General features: G+C 35.3%; 1 long non-coding RNA gene across 2 annotated transcripts; it reads right to left on the bottom strand.

Annotated features, from left to right (window-relative positions):
• Window positions 1–3,245: 3,245 nt before the first annotated feature.
• Window positions 3,246–14,495, bottom strand: LOC108165820 (uncharacterized). Of its 2 annotated transcripts, XR_001776135.1 has the most exons (3): window positions 14,316–14,495; window positions 8,223–8,289; window positions 3,246–6,520 (listed from the first exon to the last, which is right to left on the bottom strand). It is a non-coding gene; the product is annotated as an uncharacterized LOC108165820 (long non-coding RNA). The 2 variants fall into 2 exon arrangements; XR_001776134.1 differs by lacking the exon at window positions 14,316–14,495 and having other exon boundaries at window positions 8,223–9,067.
• Between the last annotated feature and the right edge of the window lie 675 nt (window positions 14,496–15,170).

The raw sequence follows: 15,170 nt of genomic DNA on the forward strand, positions 1-15,170 counted from the left end.
ATCAGCCCTCAATATGGTAAATATGGTAAAGAATTTTCACCACATAACATTAGTCATGTGCTCTGGTGGAATATTTGTCAAGCTTCTTCTTGCAACACCTTTTTCGATATTTGGCCTGGTGAAATGCAACACTGGGAAACAGTCAAAAACCAGTTGTTTTTTATTGCTTAGATGTTGCTGTAAGAAAATAATGCTGATATAGTTTGACCTCTGAGAATGTCAGATATGTGTTTCAGTTCTTTTATGATTTAACATGTCACAATGTTTTGTAGACTGTTGCTTCAACAAATTTTCAAGTTTTTTGTGCTGCTTGGAACAATTGTCCCTTTCCATTGTAACTCTGAAAGCATTGTTGTTTGAATTCAAGCATGTTGTAAGTAACACGTGTACCCTGTAATTTTTTTTTATGTATTTACAGTTATGAAGAACATTTAAAATTGTACTTTCATGTGTCTTTTTTTTTTAAATCAGCATGCAAACTTTTAGAGATTTTTTGCTACAACTCAAAATAAAATGAAATTAAAATAAATTGTTTCCACAGCCACAAAATATCTCAATATATATGGATGAATAAACACACCGTATTTCTATGGGATACACAAGTTATGAAATTTACTAACACAAATAAAGGAATTTGAAATGTGTAAACTAAAACAAATGTTTTTTGTTCAAGGTTTTTTGCAGGTCTGGTATATTGTAATGACTTTTTAAAAACTCCTTTCAGTTGTTGCTGATTTTTGTCTTGTTTTTGTGCCATGAAAAAACAGTGTAATATATTGAAATATTAAAAATAATATTTGGTGCAACAGTGTTTTTTTGGGGTTGGGAGGTGTGGAGGGTTCCTGACCTTTGCTGTTTCGTAGATGGCTTTTACTTCTATCTGAAAAACATATTTCAAAGTAAAAAATTACCTTTAGATCATATTATAATGTTCATCCCTCATTAAAGACATACCTGGAGTGTTGTTTTGATTCTTTCATGCATATTGGAGAAAACCTTGAATATCTCATGGCAGCCATTTGTGGGTGCCTAAATGCTTGCTCATACAATGTGCTGCCTATTTTCCCAAAGCTCCTCCTCAGAGCTCCAGTCTCCAGCTGAGTGTCTGCCTCACATAGTGCCAAAAGATGATTTAAGCAAAAATATCACTTTTGACAAAAATTACTTAGGTCATTATTTTAGGAAGGTTACGACATAATCTACTTCTCCAGGAATATTGAACATTGACCTGTCAGAAAGAGTAGGAGTTGTTTGGGAAACAGGCATCAAATTGTGAAGTTAAATGTCTGAAGTTAGTTTTGATAAATACACCATATTTATGACAATTGTAGTTACTTGATGGCAATGTAAAATAGCACGGCTGAACAATGGGTGTTATGAGAATCTGTGCTTATTTTTGTTTTCCACTAGCCTACGATCAAATTAACTGAAAGACATAATAGTAAACAAGTAGTTTTGAAAAAACTTCATACAAAAGAAAGTCATCCTTCAGCTTCAGATGCAAAATAACTATTCGGCATTGACATAATGGCTGCAGGTGTGCTGTTTTTAGTTCAAATATTGTTGAAAATCTTTTAACTATTTGTTGAATTGTGCATTTGCAAAATAAACACATCCTTCCTTTTTGATATCTGTTAGCCTCAAATAAAGTGAAAACCAACAAACAAAGTGGAAAATAACCTGATTTTTGAAATGTATTGCATGTTGTTGCTTATTATTTTGGAAAAATCCACATTAGTAATGTCAATCTATTTTGTAAGTCATAATTATTATTTCTATTTTCTCCCTACTTCCATTTTGCACATGGAAACTATTTTTTATACCAATGCACTCACAATATCAAGTATACATTTTTCTTTTGTTCTGGTTATGTTTTTATATTAATTGTGGCAATAAATTCTCATAAAAATGTGAGTATTTCACATTTTATTTAATTGAATGTCACATTATTATATAAAATATCACAAACAGGTTGCCAGGCCAGTGGTAAAAACATTTGCTTTGTAAGGTTAGTGACTAACTGGTCATTGAGTTTTCATGATTTGAAGATAAGGGTTGTCATGTGTTTGCTGAGAAAAGCCATATAAACATACTGTACCTGCACAGACATTACAGTCCCTGTTATTGGGTCTCGAAAGTCAGTTGGCCTCTTTCCATCAATGAAATGAGAGCATATGACTGTGACTTTGGTCATATTTTCCACAGTAAACTCCTCTTGCTTTCCAGCTCCTGTCCAGTGCTGACATTTTTTGGCATTCCTTTGGGGATTACAAAATGGAATTTATAAAAAAAACTGTTCATAAGGTGATGATCATCACATCATGAGTCACTCTGGCAGACAACAAAGCAGCAGTGTTTTGTTGTTACCTTAACTCTATTCAGAATAGCATTCGACTCATTCACTAAAGAGACAAACAGGCTTTACTGCTCCTGTTCGACCAAAACGAACATGGCTGCGGCACTTGTGCAGTACGTTGTTCTAAATTTAGCATGGTGACATCGTTTTCGGTCAGTGCCATCGAGGCATGTTTGCTTGTGTGTACTTTGTGAAAGTTTTAAACTATTGGATCTGCTTTTAATGAGGATAGAAGTGTAGAGTCGAACAAGATGGTTGTTAATGTTACAGTTTTTCTCAGTTGCATTGATGAATTTCTTGAACGGTCATTGACGTCTGCAAAACGGTAAGTGTATTTCTCAAAACAATTTGTATAAACAGCAAAAGACCATGGACCGTCCGCAAAAGCCAGTCTCTGTCTCTAAATTATTAGCTCAACTCTCAAAAGTCAACATCTGTGTCAATGAATATGTCAGTGCCTTAGAACGACATGTCCTTGTTTGCGTGTAAGGATAAGATAGTCAAATTCCTTTGTCATCTTATCAACATAACTGGGTATTATAGAAAGATCTGTGATGGACTGGTGACCTGTGCAGGATGTAGTGCACCTCTCACCCTCTGGACATAAGACCCAGCAAAGATACAAGGGTTAAATCTCGACAAGATTTGCATATACGCTTTTACAGTAATTTGCTGATCAGCCATTGTGCTACAAAAAGGAAACGACAGCACTGCAGAAAACACAAAAGTAGAAATGGGAACATAACACAATCTCCTTAAGTTTACATGCGGTGCTGTAGGAATTACAGTGAAGTCTTCCTCCGCTTTCCATCTCCACGCTGAGAAAAATTTCTCAATCACTCAGATCCCGACATGCTTCGTCTGAAACTGAACAGTGAACACACAGATGCATGATTGCAAACCATTTTTATTCGCTCACAACTTTCATACAACAGCAGAGTCCACCTGGGACACACCCCTCCGTCACATCATGCCTCCCTCCCTTGCATTCTCTGCTTTGCTTGTACGAAATGGTCAAAGAGAGAATGCCACACTTTTCTTGCGTGAAAAATGCGTCACACTTTCCATCCGGGAGGTATTAACCATGCACCAATCATTTTTTTTTAGGAGTTATTTGATGAAGAATCGTACAAACGTAACTCAACGAGTCAGATAAGCATTTAGTAAAATTGTATTAATTGATATTGTTTACTTTCATCTTAAACTTATTTTATGCAAAAAAAAAATTCTGTAATTTCATTGGCTCTTTAACTTCTAAGTAGATTTTTAATTTATCATACTTATTAGTTTTAAAGACATTTTTCTTTGCAGTTTTTTTAACAGACCATGTCCACATTATAATGTTAACCCAATATTGTAAACAAGTTTACAATATTGTTAATGTCTTTAACAATGCACATTTCCTCAGTTTAGCAAGTCTTCACTTTTTACCAGTCACTGTTGTTTCTTTTTCTATTTATTGTGTCTTCAAACATTTTTCCCTGCTGCAAATCACTTGCTGCTATCTTAATTGTTTCTGCAGAGTGCAAATAAAGACAGACTCACTGATGGATTAAATACCAAACACTAATGCAAGACATTTGAATTTCATTGGAAATATGTTTCTCATTCATTTGTTCAAGAACAAAACAAATGTACTTTAGACAGGCGCCTCACAAAACTACTCCTTGAAAAAGTAATGAAAACTTCTGGACATTTTCTTGTGTACAGAGATGATGTATAACTTTTAAAGGCTCAACCAGTGGGTCCAAGCATCCAGATCAGTCTGGCAGTCTGTCTCCCAGTACATGGCCTAGATCTAAAGAATAAAGTTGGTAGTAATGGAGTAGAGTGTAGTAACTGCACTTTGCAACACGTTTTCTTCCATGATTTACCATGATTTACCTCATGACAGGAATTCCTGTCAGAGTTTATGCTGAGCAAAAGCGTCCCCACAGCATGATGCTGCCACTTCCAGGTTTCACCCTTACATTAGTGGAGGGTGTCTTAAGTTGGTCCTTAACTGCAGCTGTCCTGCATGTTTTAGGACTGACTTTTCCAGGGAAATGTTTTTACACGGCAAATTAATGGGACTTCCTTCAACAAATAGACTTCCGCCTACTTATCACCTTCTTGAGGCCAAACGTGTAGTGTGAGACAAGTAGTTGTCCAGTCAACAGATTCCCCCAGCTAACCATCCTCTCTAGAGCTACTCTGATTTTCTAGGCTCTTGTTATGTTTGGATGCTGGATGAATAGTGTTCTGTAGCTGCGTTTCCATTACACATGTGCACAAATCTTTGTCTATATTCTGCTAATGTCGAAAACTCCCAATTTTGCAATTTCTGTGTTTCCCTTAAATTAGAAATGGAATTCAAATCATGTGTGAATAAGCTCGTTCACGCAGTAAGTCATTAAAAATCATGGTAGCAACGGATGTAGACCGTTACATGAGATATTTATTATTGAGCCATGATGCTAGTGCTCTTAACCTGTCAGCCATCAGAGGCAACTTATTCAGGCGTTGGAGTGACAACCCCGTAATACCTGGGAGCAGCTGTCTGTGCAGTGTTTTTAAGAAATTGTAGTGCGCGATTTTACAGAAGATGTATGGACTCAACATGTTCAAACAAAACACAACTTTTTGTGAAGTGTGCAGTGCTGTGAGAACTCTGGTGAAGCCAGTTGCACATTCTCAGAGAAAAGCAAAAAAACAAAAAAAAACACAGAAGCAAACTACAAACCATGAAGAAGACGACTACTTCTTCTTGTCTTCTTCATGGTTTTTGCCAGCACCGACCTGTTGATCAGCTAAATCATGTCGTGCAAAATAGTGTTTCCATTGCAGTTCTGCAACATCTACTTCAATACAGTTGAAAAAACACCTCATCCCAACTTTTTATTGAAAAATGTGTTGCTGTTTTTTTTGTTTGTTTTTTTTTTTCAAAATTGGTGTGTTTCCATTTAGTGAATTTATTTTCACAATTTTAGTTTGCGAAATTCTATGATTCATAGAAACACAGCTGCTGACAAGTTGTGAAATATTATTTCATAAACTCACTCTGCTTTAAATATCTGCACAGCTCCTCCTCTTAACTGATCCCGTGGGTTTGCTTGTTCACCACATAGATGCTGTTTGTTCACCTGTGTGGTGCCACTAACTTAAGAGGCCTTCACTGAGGCCTTTTATTTACTTTTGTGACTTCTGAAGGCAGTTGATTGCACTGGATCTTATTTAGGCTCATCAAATCAAAAGGATTGAATACAAGTGTATGCAGCCAGTTTAAAATTTTTTTTTAATTTGTAATAACCTTTTAAAACCATGAATAATTTTCATTCCAGCGCAGAATTATGCACTACTTTGTAGTGGTGCAGAACATAAAATTATATTTAAAAAATCCTCTGGAACTTAAATGTGACTAAATGTTTGAGGATTATGAGAATTTTCTTTTCAAGACACTGTATGTGGAAAAAAAGTCAGTCAACCAATTACGTATTATTTTCCCACCAGAAGGCGAAACATAAATGCTAAAAAAATGAGACAGAATCTCCATAATGGCATGGACTAAATAACAGCAGAAGTTGTACAATCTAAAAACATTAAGCCAAACACTTAAATTTGATATTTGTAATACCACAGAATTAAATCTATGGAAAAAAAAAAACTTTTCAATTTATTCACAAACATTCATCCATCTATCCATTGTCTAACCATTTATCCTTGAGAGGTCAAGGGGGGCAGGCGCCTATCTACAGAGGCCCTCATAAACATGATAAGTAGTAATGGTTGCAGCTGCTCAAGGCGGTAGCCTATTTTTAAAAAAGCCGTACATGTTAAACTCATTCCCATTTGCAGCCGCATTGCTCTTTTTAAAATGCAAGCAGCACTGACAACAAACAAGAGTAAACGCTGGCACGCTCATATGAAATCATCACATGAGCACAGGAATCCTTGACTGCGCTCGCAGTCGAAAGGAGAGAAGAAGAACAGCCTGCTGGGTTCTAGCACACAACGACGTGATGGTTTCAGAGGAGTCAGCCAAGCATCTCGAGTGGTGGAGCAGCGAGAGGGCAGCCTCGAGGAGGAGAGCAGGTAGCGAAATGATCAGGTGGACAATGTGACATCAAGCGTGCTCGGAAGCGGTCGGGCAAGGAAGGCTGACATTCTGCTGCATAAAAGGAGCCACTGGAATGAGACGAGAGAGAGCAAACAATGAAGGAGACACACATCAGGCTTTTTGTTGCCAGTCACAAACTACAACAGCGTTTAGTTTGTTTATAAGGTGATATGACTGCCCAAATTCGTTCAAAACCTGCCAGCGAGGAGAAAAAAAAAAATTCTACTGTATTCTATCACAAAGTAGCAGGCCATGCACAAAAGCAATGAAGAATTTTGCATCATGTCAAGTGAACTTCAGCATTTTTTAAATTTTATTTTATTTTAATGTAGTTGTAACTTGCTCTCCTTTGCTACGAAATTTCCAATTTCTAGTTCAAAGTTCCTGGAAAATGTGATGCTACACTAAAAATACAAGATTTTGATTGACTGTGAACTAGTGTATCTTTTCTATATGAACCCAAGTTTGGTGTTAAAAAAATACCTAATTGTCAAATTTAGTTTACATAAATTGTGATTTGTCACCTAGAAAAAAAGAATACACCTTAAAACAAGATAAACAGGATATGGTATATTTTTTGTTTTTTTGGTCAACTTTAGGTGTTATTACACTGACTTTGAAAAAAAAAAAAAAAACACAAGAAAGGTTAAAATATTGACTCAAGCTAAAAGTGAAAAGTGATTTGCATGGACATAATAAAATGATTTATTTCTCATATCTTAGGTAGGGACTCCTCTTCTCCCGTTTGTTAGGAAACACAACTAAAAGAGAGTATTTCCTATTTCAGTTTTTTTTTCCCCACATGGTTTTATTACACATACAGTAAAATTTTAGCATGTTGTCAAAGCTGAAGTGCAATTTACACACAAGGATTTACTGACTCAAGGAAATTTGGGCATTTGTGAATATTTAATATTATCCAGTTATTTACTTATGTATTTTGAACTAGTTGCGAGAAACATACAAAAATCAGAATCTTTATCTTCAATAAAAAATACATTTATTTTCTTTTTATGACAAAAAAAAACTCATCTTACTTTTTGTACAAATTTTTGACTTGCTCAGTATTGAAAAAATTAACATTTAGCATCCATAGCATGCGTTCTTGTGAGGAGATACGATAAAATGCTTTTACTTATTTCCTCTTTTCTGTGTTTTGTTTCATTGATGCATTTTGTTTTTCAAAAACATGCACACACCTGCACACTCACGCCTACACACGCATGCATACACACACACATGCACACATCTTCAAAATTCTTATGTATTTTTGTACATATATATAAATGTCCATTGTAGCAGTGTTTGCATGTATTTTACGTAAGAGAGGAGATATCATGTTGCTTAAAGCTGTAAAGCTTAAAACAATATAGTGTCTGCAGACATTTCTGAGAGGTATTTTACTCTTTTGTGTTTGTTAAAGTCAACACCGGCACCCTGAATGTCCCCCTCAGACAAAAATGCTTTGGAAACAATTTTATTTCTGCTTTTAATTACTGAAAAGGAATTTTATTTTGCTGCAATTGTGTTTTACAAACAATATTCTATGTCTTTGTCTACCATCTTTGAATTAATAAAATAGCTGATAGCAACAACATCATTAGTACATGCAAACAAATTCAAATTTCACCAAAATCCTTATGTATTTTTATCAAAACTATACCTGCTGAAATTGTGATAAAAATGTGTATGCTGTGATAAGTGGTGAAATAGTGTGATATTTCCTTTTGTTTAAATACATTTATAAAAAAGTTGTGTAAGTGCAGTTACCTTCTCCGAATTCCTTTTATGATGAAGACTTTCATGTTCAGCAGCTGAAACAAGCAGAATTAATTTTCTAAAACAAGAGAAAAGCTAATTTAGTATTTTTTCATACAGCTTAAAAAAAAAGAGAGAGAGAGACTGATTTAGTTATGTATTTAAAACGCTCCCATGTGGTGTGGTCTCGGATCTGTCCAGATCTGAAGTAGCTTTGAGATGTGTTTATGTGACTTCATCTAAATAATGATGGACTATCAGGCGGCCTTCTGAATAAAAGGATCCCAAAGTGGGGGACAAACAGGCAGGTAAAAACATCTCATTGATGTGCAGCTTAACGATTTAGAAAGTTTCTGTCTCCATGTGCAGCACTCAGAGAGCTCTGATACTTTGGAGTAGAAGATACATCTCCAGAGTGTTAGCAAGGGTGGGGTGGGGTCGGCAGCAATTGCAGTTATTTGCATGCATTTTGGATCTAAAACCTGTGTTTGTATGATAGAATATCTACAGCTACAACAATGTGATGGTAGACTTTACCTATGTCAAAAACCCTTTCATACATTTCTCTAAAAGAAAAAAAAAACAAGAAAAGGAAAGAAAAAGAAAACATGGACATTTCTAGGAGTTTTGTTCACTCACATGAACAAAATGTGGCTTGGCAGTAGAATATTTGTGACACAAATGAACAAATATGCTCAAATATGTTCCTTTTCTGAGAGACTTATCTCCACTCTTCTATGTCCTCCTGGCATAGATTGACTGCCCTCATTCCATCTCATGTTATATTCATTAAATTAAAATATTGTTGAACACTTCAGTTATTTCATCAACTCAATTCACTAAGTGAAATTCGCAATATGGATTAAATGCAAAAAACAGATGTTTTCAAGCCTTTTCTTGTTTTACTAATAATGATTTCTACACTTAATACCAATGAAAATATGCAATTTAAGATTAGAAAACTACATCAGGCCAATAAAAAGATTTTTCATAAAGAGATCGGTGCTTAGAACATATTTTTAATACCTGTCAAGCGGTACTTTTGATCTGACAAACGGGCCTCACTGACGCCCTGAGTCTCATTTATTGAATATGAATGCCTTGACTTGAGTCTTATAATATAAAAATAAGCACAATTCACAGAACATTAATCTGTAAAAATATAAAAGTTTTTTTTTTTTGTTTTTTTTTATAGGATGTGCAATTTACAGTCTAAAAAAGTTAATCTTTTTGCAGTGCTGCTGGAATATTTCAAGGAGAAATACAGCCAGTAGATGAAGGTATAATTTAGTCAATGAAGCATGATGACCGTGCCAATTGGTGTCCGATAGATAATTGGCACGTGTCCGATAGCGGAAGGCTTGAGAAGATATCACTGAGGGTTTCTGTATTCATAGCTGACTGATGAAAAACAAAACACATTTTTTTTGTAATCTTGCACTAATAGCCTGGAAGTGTGCAGGTTGTAGAATCCAATGAAATGGATCATATGAAAGTTTATCATCAACACGTATGAACACAAGAAACCAGCTTTGCATATCTTCTCAGTGCAGGGACAGATTTGTGTAAAAGGATTAAACATCAAAGTGAGCAAAAATACCGTTAAGTTGAAACTGAATCACCAAATCAACTAAAATCTGTTAGAGGTTTGAAAGAGGAATCATCAAACTTGGATTAAAATATGCTATAATGACTTTTGTACTTGTTTACTTTTTTCTGCTTAAGTAAGAAATCAAATACAGTACAGTATTATGTAACACCTTTTAATTTGGTAAGAAAAAATATATATATAAATAACTATGCAGTACTACAAAAAACAAACCCCTCATTTCCATTCAAAATAAATGACATGTATGCCGGTACAGTTTAGTAACTATTTCTTCAGTGTCATATCAGCATAGCATTTTACATTACCAAGCTACAAAAAGTAATCACTACATGTAATATATAGTTAGTGTTGCAAAATGCATGTGATTAAATACATTGCCGCTCCAGTCAGACACACTATAAGTTTTGTGACCAGAACATTTCTTTATATTTTCATTTAAAGTGGATGAAATTTTGAACATTGTTTCAGCCGTGAAACAACCGGTTCCAAAGTTTAACACAACAAACAGACATACACAAACTTTTCCTAGTAGTTCTCACTGCTTGGATCTTAAAATCCCTCATATTATAAGATCACTGTCTTTGTGTAAAGAACTTATAAATATTGGTAGGTGGTATATTTTTTATCCAATTTATATAGAAGTTGTGTAGTATAAAGATCTACTACATCAAAGAAATGTAACATTTGAATTGAAAGAATAATGCATTGTGTGATCGCAAAAATAATTCTATTTTACGTGTAACTCTCACAGGATGTTTATGGATGTCAAAGAGGGGATGCAGTAAACGTGTATAGGTTTTGACCAATATAGTTATTGTTGTTAAAGACAGAAAAAAAAGGCATAAACTTGGTACAATATCCTCTTTATGCGCTATAACCAATATGGTGTACACTATGAAAACAGCTGATGAGGTCAATCTTTTTTATTTATCTTTATTCCATTCACCACACTTTCTGGAAACACTTAAACATTGTTTGTTTGTGCAACGTGAACATCACTAAATGTCCATTAACAAAAACAAACAACCTTATGAGTTTTGCTTTTTTTTTTTTTTGAGCTTCAAACATTGCTTCCAGACATCAATGTGGATTTTATTGTATCACAACAACTGATTGCATTCAAGGGAGGAAAAAAAAAAAAAAAAAAGACGAGAGAAAGATTGGCAGATGCATTTGGACATACGAGTAGTTGGGTGACAAAGCTAGAGCGAGCCGCGTTTGAGTCACAACTATACTCTCTAACAGCTTTGTTTACCTGCCCTTACTGCTGCCACAATTAATGCAGCAGAGAAGTGGACTGAACCAGGTACCCTTGGAACCAAGCACCCAATCCAAGTACGCCATCCTGCTTTGTTCTGCAGTACATTTGGTGATCTGCATTGATCCGCTGCTGTGCCTGCATGTGTTTTTTTTTTTTTTTTTTAATTGTTGTTACAAAAGAGAGCAGCTATGCTAAAATGTTGCCACTTGAAACAGCACGGAGGACACTGGCACTCATGGACACATGTGGATTTGAAAGTTTTGGAAGCAGCATTTTCTTTGTTTTTTGTTCTGGCAACAATGACCACAGTTCGTTCTTTTTTTTTTATTTCTAGAGAGTTTTGACTGTTAAAGTAGTACATCTCACAAAAGACACCTCAAAACCTCTGAGGATCCCCAAGGATGAATTAGAGTTTCGGTTTGGGCGAACTCAATGGGAGATTAGGTTTGAGAAGCTGAAATTCATTATTCACACTGAAGCAAATTTTACCTTCATTGTTTTGTGCATAGAGTGCAGAGAAAGGATTCACTTTGAAGCATAGAATGTCTTTTCATTTAACTCTTTTAGAGAATCATACAGTGGATACTTGGGAGAAAATTCAGTTTTTAAACATTGATTTATTATTTTATAATATAACTCCTTCTTGATTCTTAAAATTCTTTTTTTTAATGTATTTTCTACATCTTGAGGTTCTTTCGAGGTTATTTGTATAATAGTTGATTTATTTGGCTTTGGTGCCCATATTGTTGTTATAATCAAAAATATGGAGGTTTAATGAATCACAAAAACACAGACAACAAATATTCTAATTTTGTTAAAGCTTTCAGAAGTTATTTTATCAATAATTCTACATATAGCCTCTTAGGGTGTCCCATGTGTTTTTATAATGTATATAAACCTATCTAAATGTGTTTTTTCTGTAAGTTAGAAAAGCCTTGAGTGTATGTAATGATGCAGGAAATCGTGTTCTTCATTTTTTTATTTCTGTTGCTATTCTGTGAAATATATAAAATAAACTGTTAACTTTTATAAATTTCAAAGAGTTATTTCTTTCGTCAGCATTTTGCATATTTAGAGAAAACTCATTTTGAGACATTGAGAAGTTTAAGATGTAGATATTGTGATTTCTTTATATGTCCCTCATCTCCACCACACTAAATGAACTGCTTTGATTCTAGAAGAAGAAAAAAAAAACCCTAGCACTTTAATCCCATTACAATACATTTAATTCTTCCGTTCGCCGTTTTCCCCATGCTGCAAGAATATGTCTCCGCATCCCATTAAAGCCCATATTCTGCTTTCTTTCTTTCTTTCTTTCTTTCTTTCTTTCTTTCTTTCTTTCTTTTTCTTCTTTTTTTTTTTTTGGACCTCTATTAGCATCATTTCGTTCATCAAGCCACATTAATTGTGAATGAATGCAAACTCCTGCAGAAGAATACGGCCTTCAAGAGGTCTGTCACATACTTTCTCCACTTGGGAGGACCTTTAACCTACTTACCAGAGAAGCCGCAACGTTTCAAGTAGAGCGGCTGAAAGATATGCACCTGCCCGCTTTTTACTCTCGCACTGCGCCGCGATTTAAGAGGAGAGAAAGTATTTGATCTAAATGGTGCAACAATGGCCGCAGGTGTGGAATTTCCTCCGCAAATCTCTGCAACAAATGAGACTCACGGGCCGGACACGAGAGACCGGAATCTCAAATTTAAGATTATATTAAGTAATCTGGTTGTGAGTGCAAATATTCGAAGTTGGATTCTTTTTTTTTTTTTCTTCTTCTTTCCCTTCACAAAAACAACAAATAAATGATTTGTATTGTGTATCTTTATCAATCATTGATTTCCCGACAAATTTATTAGTATTTAGGGGAGCTGTGGGGGTCTGCCGGTCATGTTTATTTGTAATCAAAATCACCTTGTCTTCAATCATTTATTCAATCTATTTATTGTTTTAGATCTGTATTCCAATTGTTCTGTAGGAATTTAAGCCAAAATTAGATTTTTAAACGTCATACATTAACGCTTATGCCTTAAATTTCGTGTATTTGTTGATAATTTTGAGTTCTGACACCGCGTGCGCTTTAGACCTCAAAAATGCTGGAAATAATACCAAGTTGCACACAAAAAGTCTACATTCGGTTAAACCTCTCTATAGATTCACTTTCAAAAACCTTAAATAAATCAATAACTGAATAAATAAATACAATCCAAGGAAACTGATTGTGCGTAAATTACGAACGGAAAGACTTACGTGCATGGACGTTGATCTAATTCCTAAATCATATAGAACCAACAAACAACAACAACAAAAATAAAAATAAAAGATGAAGTACTGTAAACTATGTTTACTGTCACCTACTTACTATCTGTATGAAAATTTAAACTCCGCCGTGTAGAGACTACAACACGTGCAACTTCGAATGGAGACGTTCGGGGCTCTAAGTATAAATACATTCTGCAGTTTCCTGCACTCTGTCCTCGGCCGGTGTGTGATTGAGTTGGCGGGTCAGGACCCTGGCCCTTCAGCCATCTCCACGCATCTCTCAGGGTATTGAACTCGCATCAACGAGATGGAAAAAAAGCACTTCAGGAACCAGGCCGCCTGGATGCATCTGCTGCTTTGAGCTAAGGGAGGAGTGACGGTATTGGAAAAAGGTTGTCAGAGGGATATGAACTAGTTATATTCATGCTTTGTTATCGGGTTCTTGTAAACAACTGCTAAACGGCCAAGATAACAGACTTACAGGTGGAAAAGTAATAGTGTCGCTGATGTGAATTAAAATCCCTTGATTTGCACAATAAACGTACAAATGTAGTTTTTTTTTTGGTTCTTTAAGGAAGTAATTTCAAACATATGGAACGTTTCATTGTTAAATGAGCTGCAAACATATTTCTATCCTTACAGCAATGAGTATGATATATTATCTCCAATAACTTATAAGGGAGATACACTCAACGGGAGTAACATTTTGAAAGCGATCTGAACGTTACTGCCAAAAAAAAAAAGAACAAAATGCCTTTTTCTTCGCAGTTTCTTTAACTCTTATCCTCAACAGACTCGTGTTTAATATGGAGGTAGGGCAAATAGAGTCTGCCGTGTGTCAACACACACTGGATCATATAACATAAATATCTCCAAAAATAATTACAATGAAAACAGTTTCATTTGTAAAAAAAAAAAAAAAAAGAAGAAGAAAAAGAAAAAAGAAAAAGAAAAAAAATCCCAGAAATTGACCAACCTTGTCGCGGTTCCACGTTTATCTGCCTCCAGCTGCGTTCTTCGCATCTTATTCCCTTTTTTTTCTTTTTTTTTAAGTTGACATAGATTTAAAAATAATATTAATAATAATTAATTTAGGGTCTAAGCCGTTCTAACCGTTGCATGCAGCCATCGAGCTCCAGATTTTTATGGGATCCTGATGTGGAGGGGGGGTTTGCGGACTGCAGGGTCTTGCTCTCTGACTCAGTAATCCACAAGGTTGAGAGGTTTGCCTCATTTACATAATGTTAGAGCTCTGGGCTGAGGCCTACCTTTCTTTCTTTCTTCTTTTCTTTCTTTCCTTTTTATTTTTTGGACACACCGTTCCCAAAGAAGAGTTGGAAAAAGGCACACGGTTGGGACAACACACACCGGCAGAAAGGAATACTTAATTTTTAAATTAAGAAAAAAAGTTTTTCTTTAATTGTACATAGGGGGTATTTATTCACACATATTACGCGTCATGTCAGAGATTAGTTTTATTTTGTTTTTTCTTATCAGTGCCTTTCTGACAAGCCCTACTAACTTAGCAAAGATGAGGCACTTCAGGTTAAATCCGTCCTGGCATCCGGAGAGGGAGAAGATGAGTGGAGGAAAGAAAGAAAGAAATCCGGCGGCAACAACGATTTATTACGTTCAGGTTATCAACTTAAACGATGGAGATTGGCGTTCTGGCTGTGCCGCTATAATTGATGGCTGACCATGTCACATCTTCATTTGCTCAATTAGGGTAGGTAGCTGCTCGCTGCCATCATGCCATGGTAAATTTCATTAGTGGCTTGATGCAGCAGAGAAGAGAGCTTCCTCCACGCAATAAAAGGAATTAAGTAAATAT

This window comes from Poecilia reticulata, linkage group LG22, assembly GCF_000633615.1.
Source record: "Poecilia reticulata strain Guanapo linkage group LG22, Guppy_female_1.0+MT, whole genome shotgun sequence".
Classification (NCBI taxonomy): Eukaryota; Metazoa; Chordata; class Actinopteri; order Cyprinodontiformes; family Poeciliidae; genus Poecilia; species Poecilia reticulata.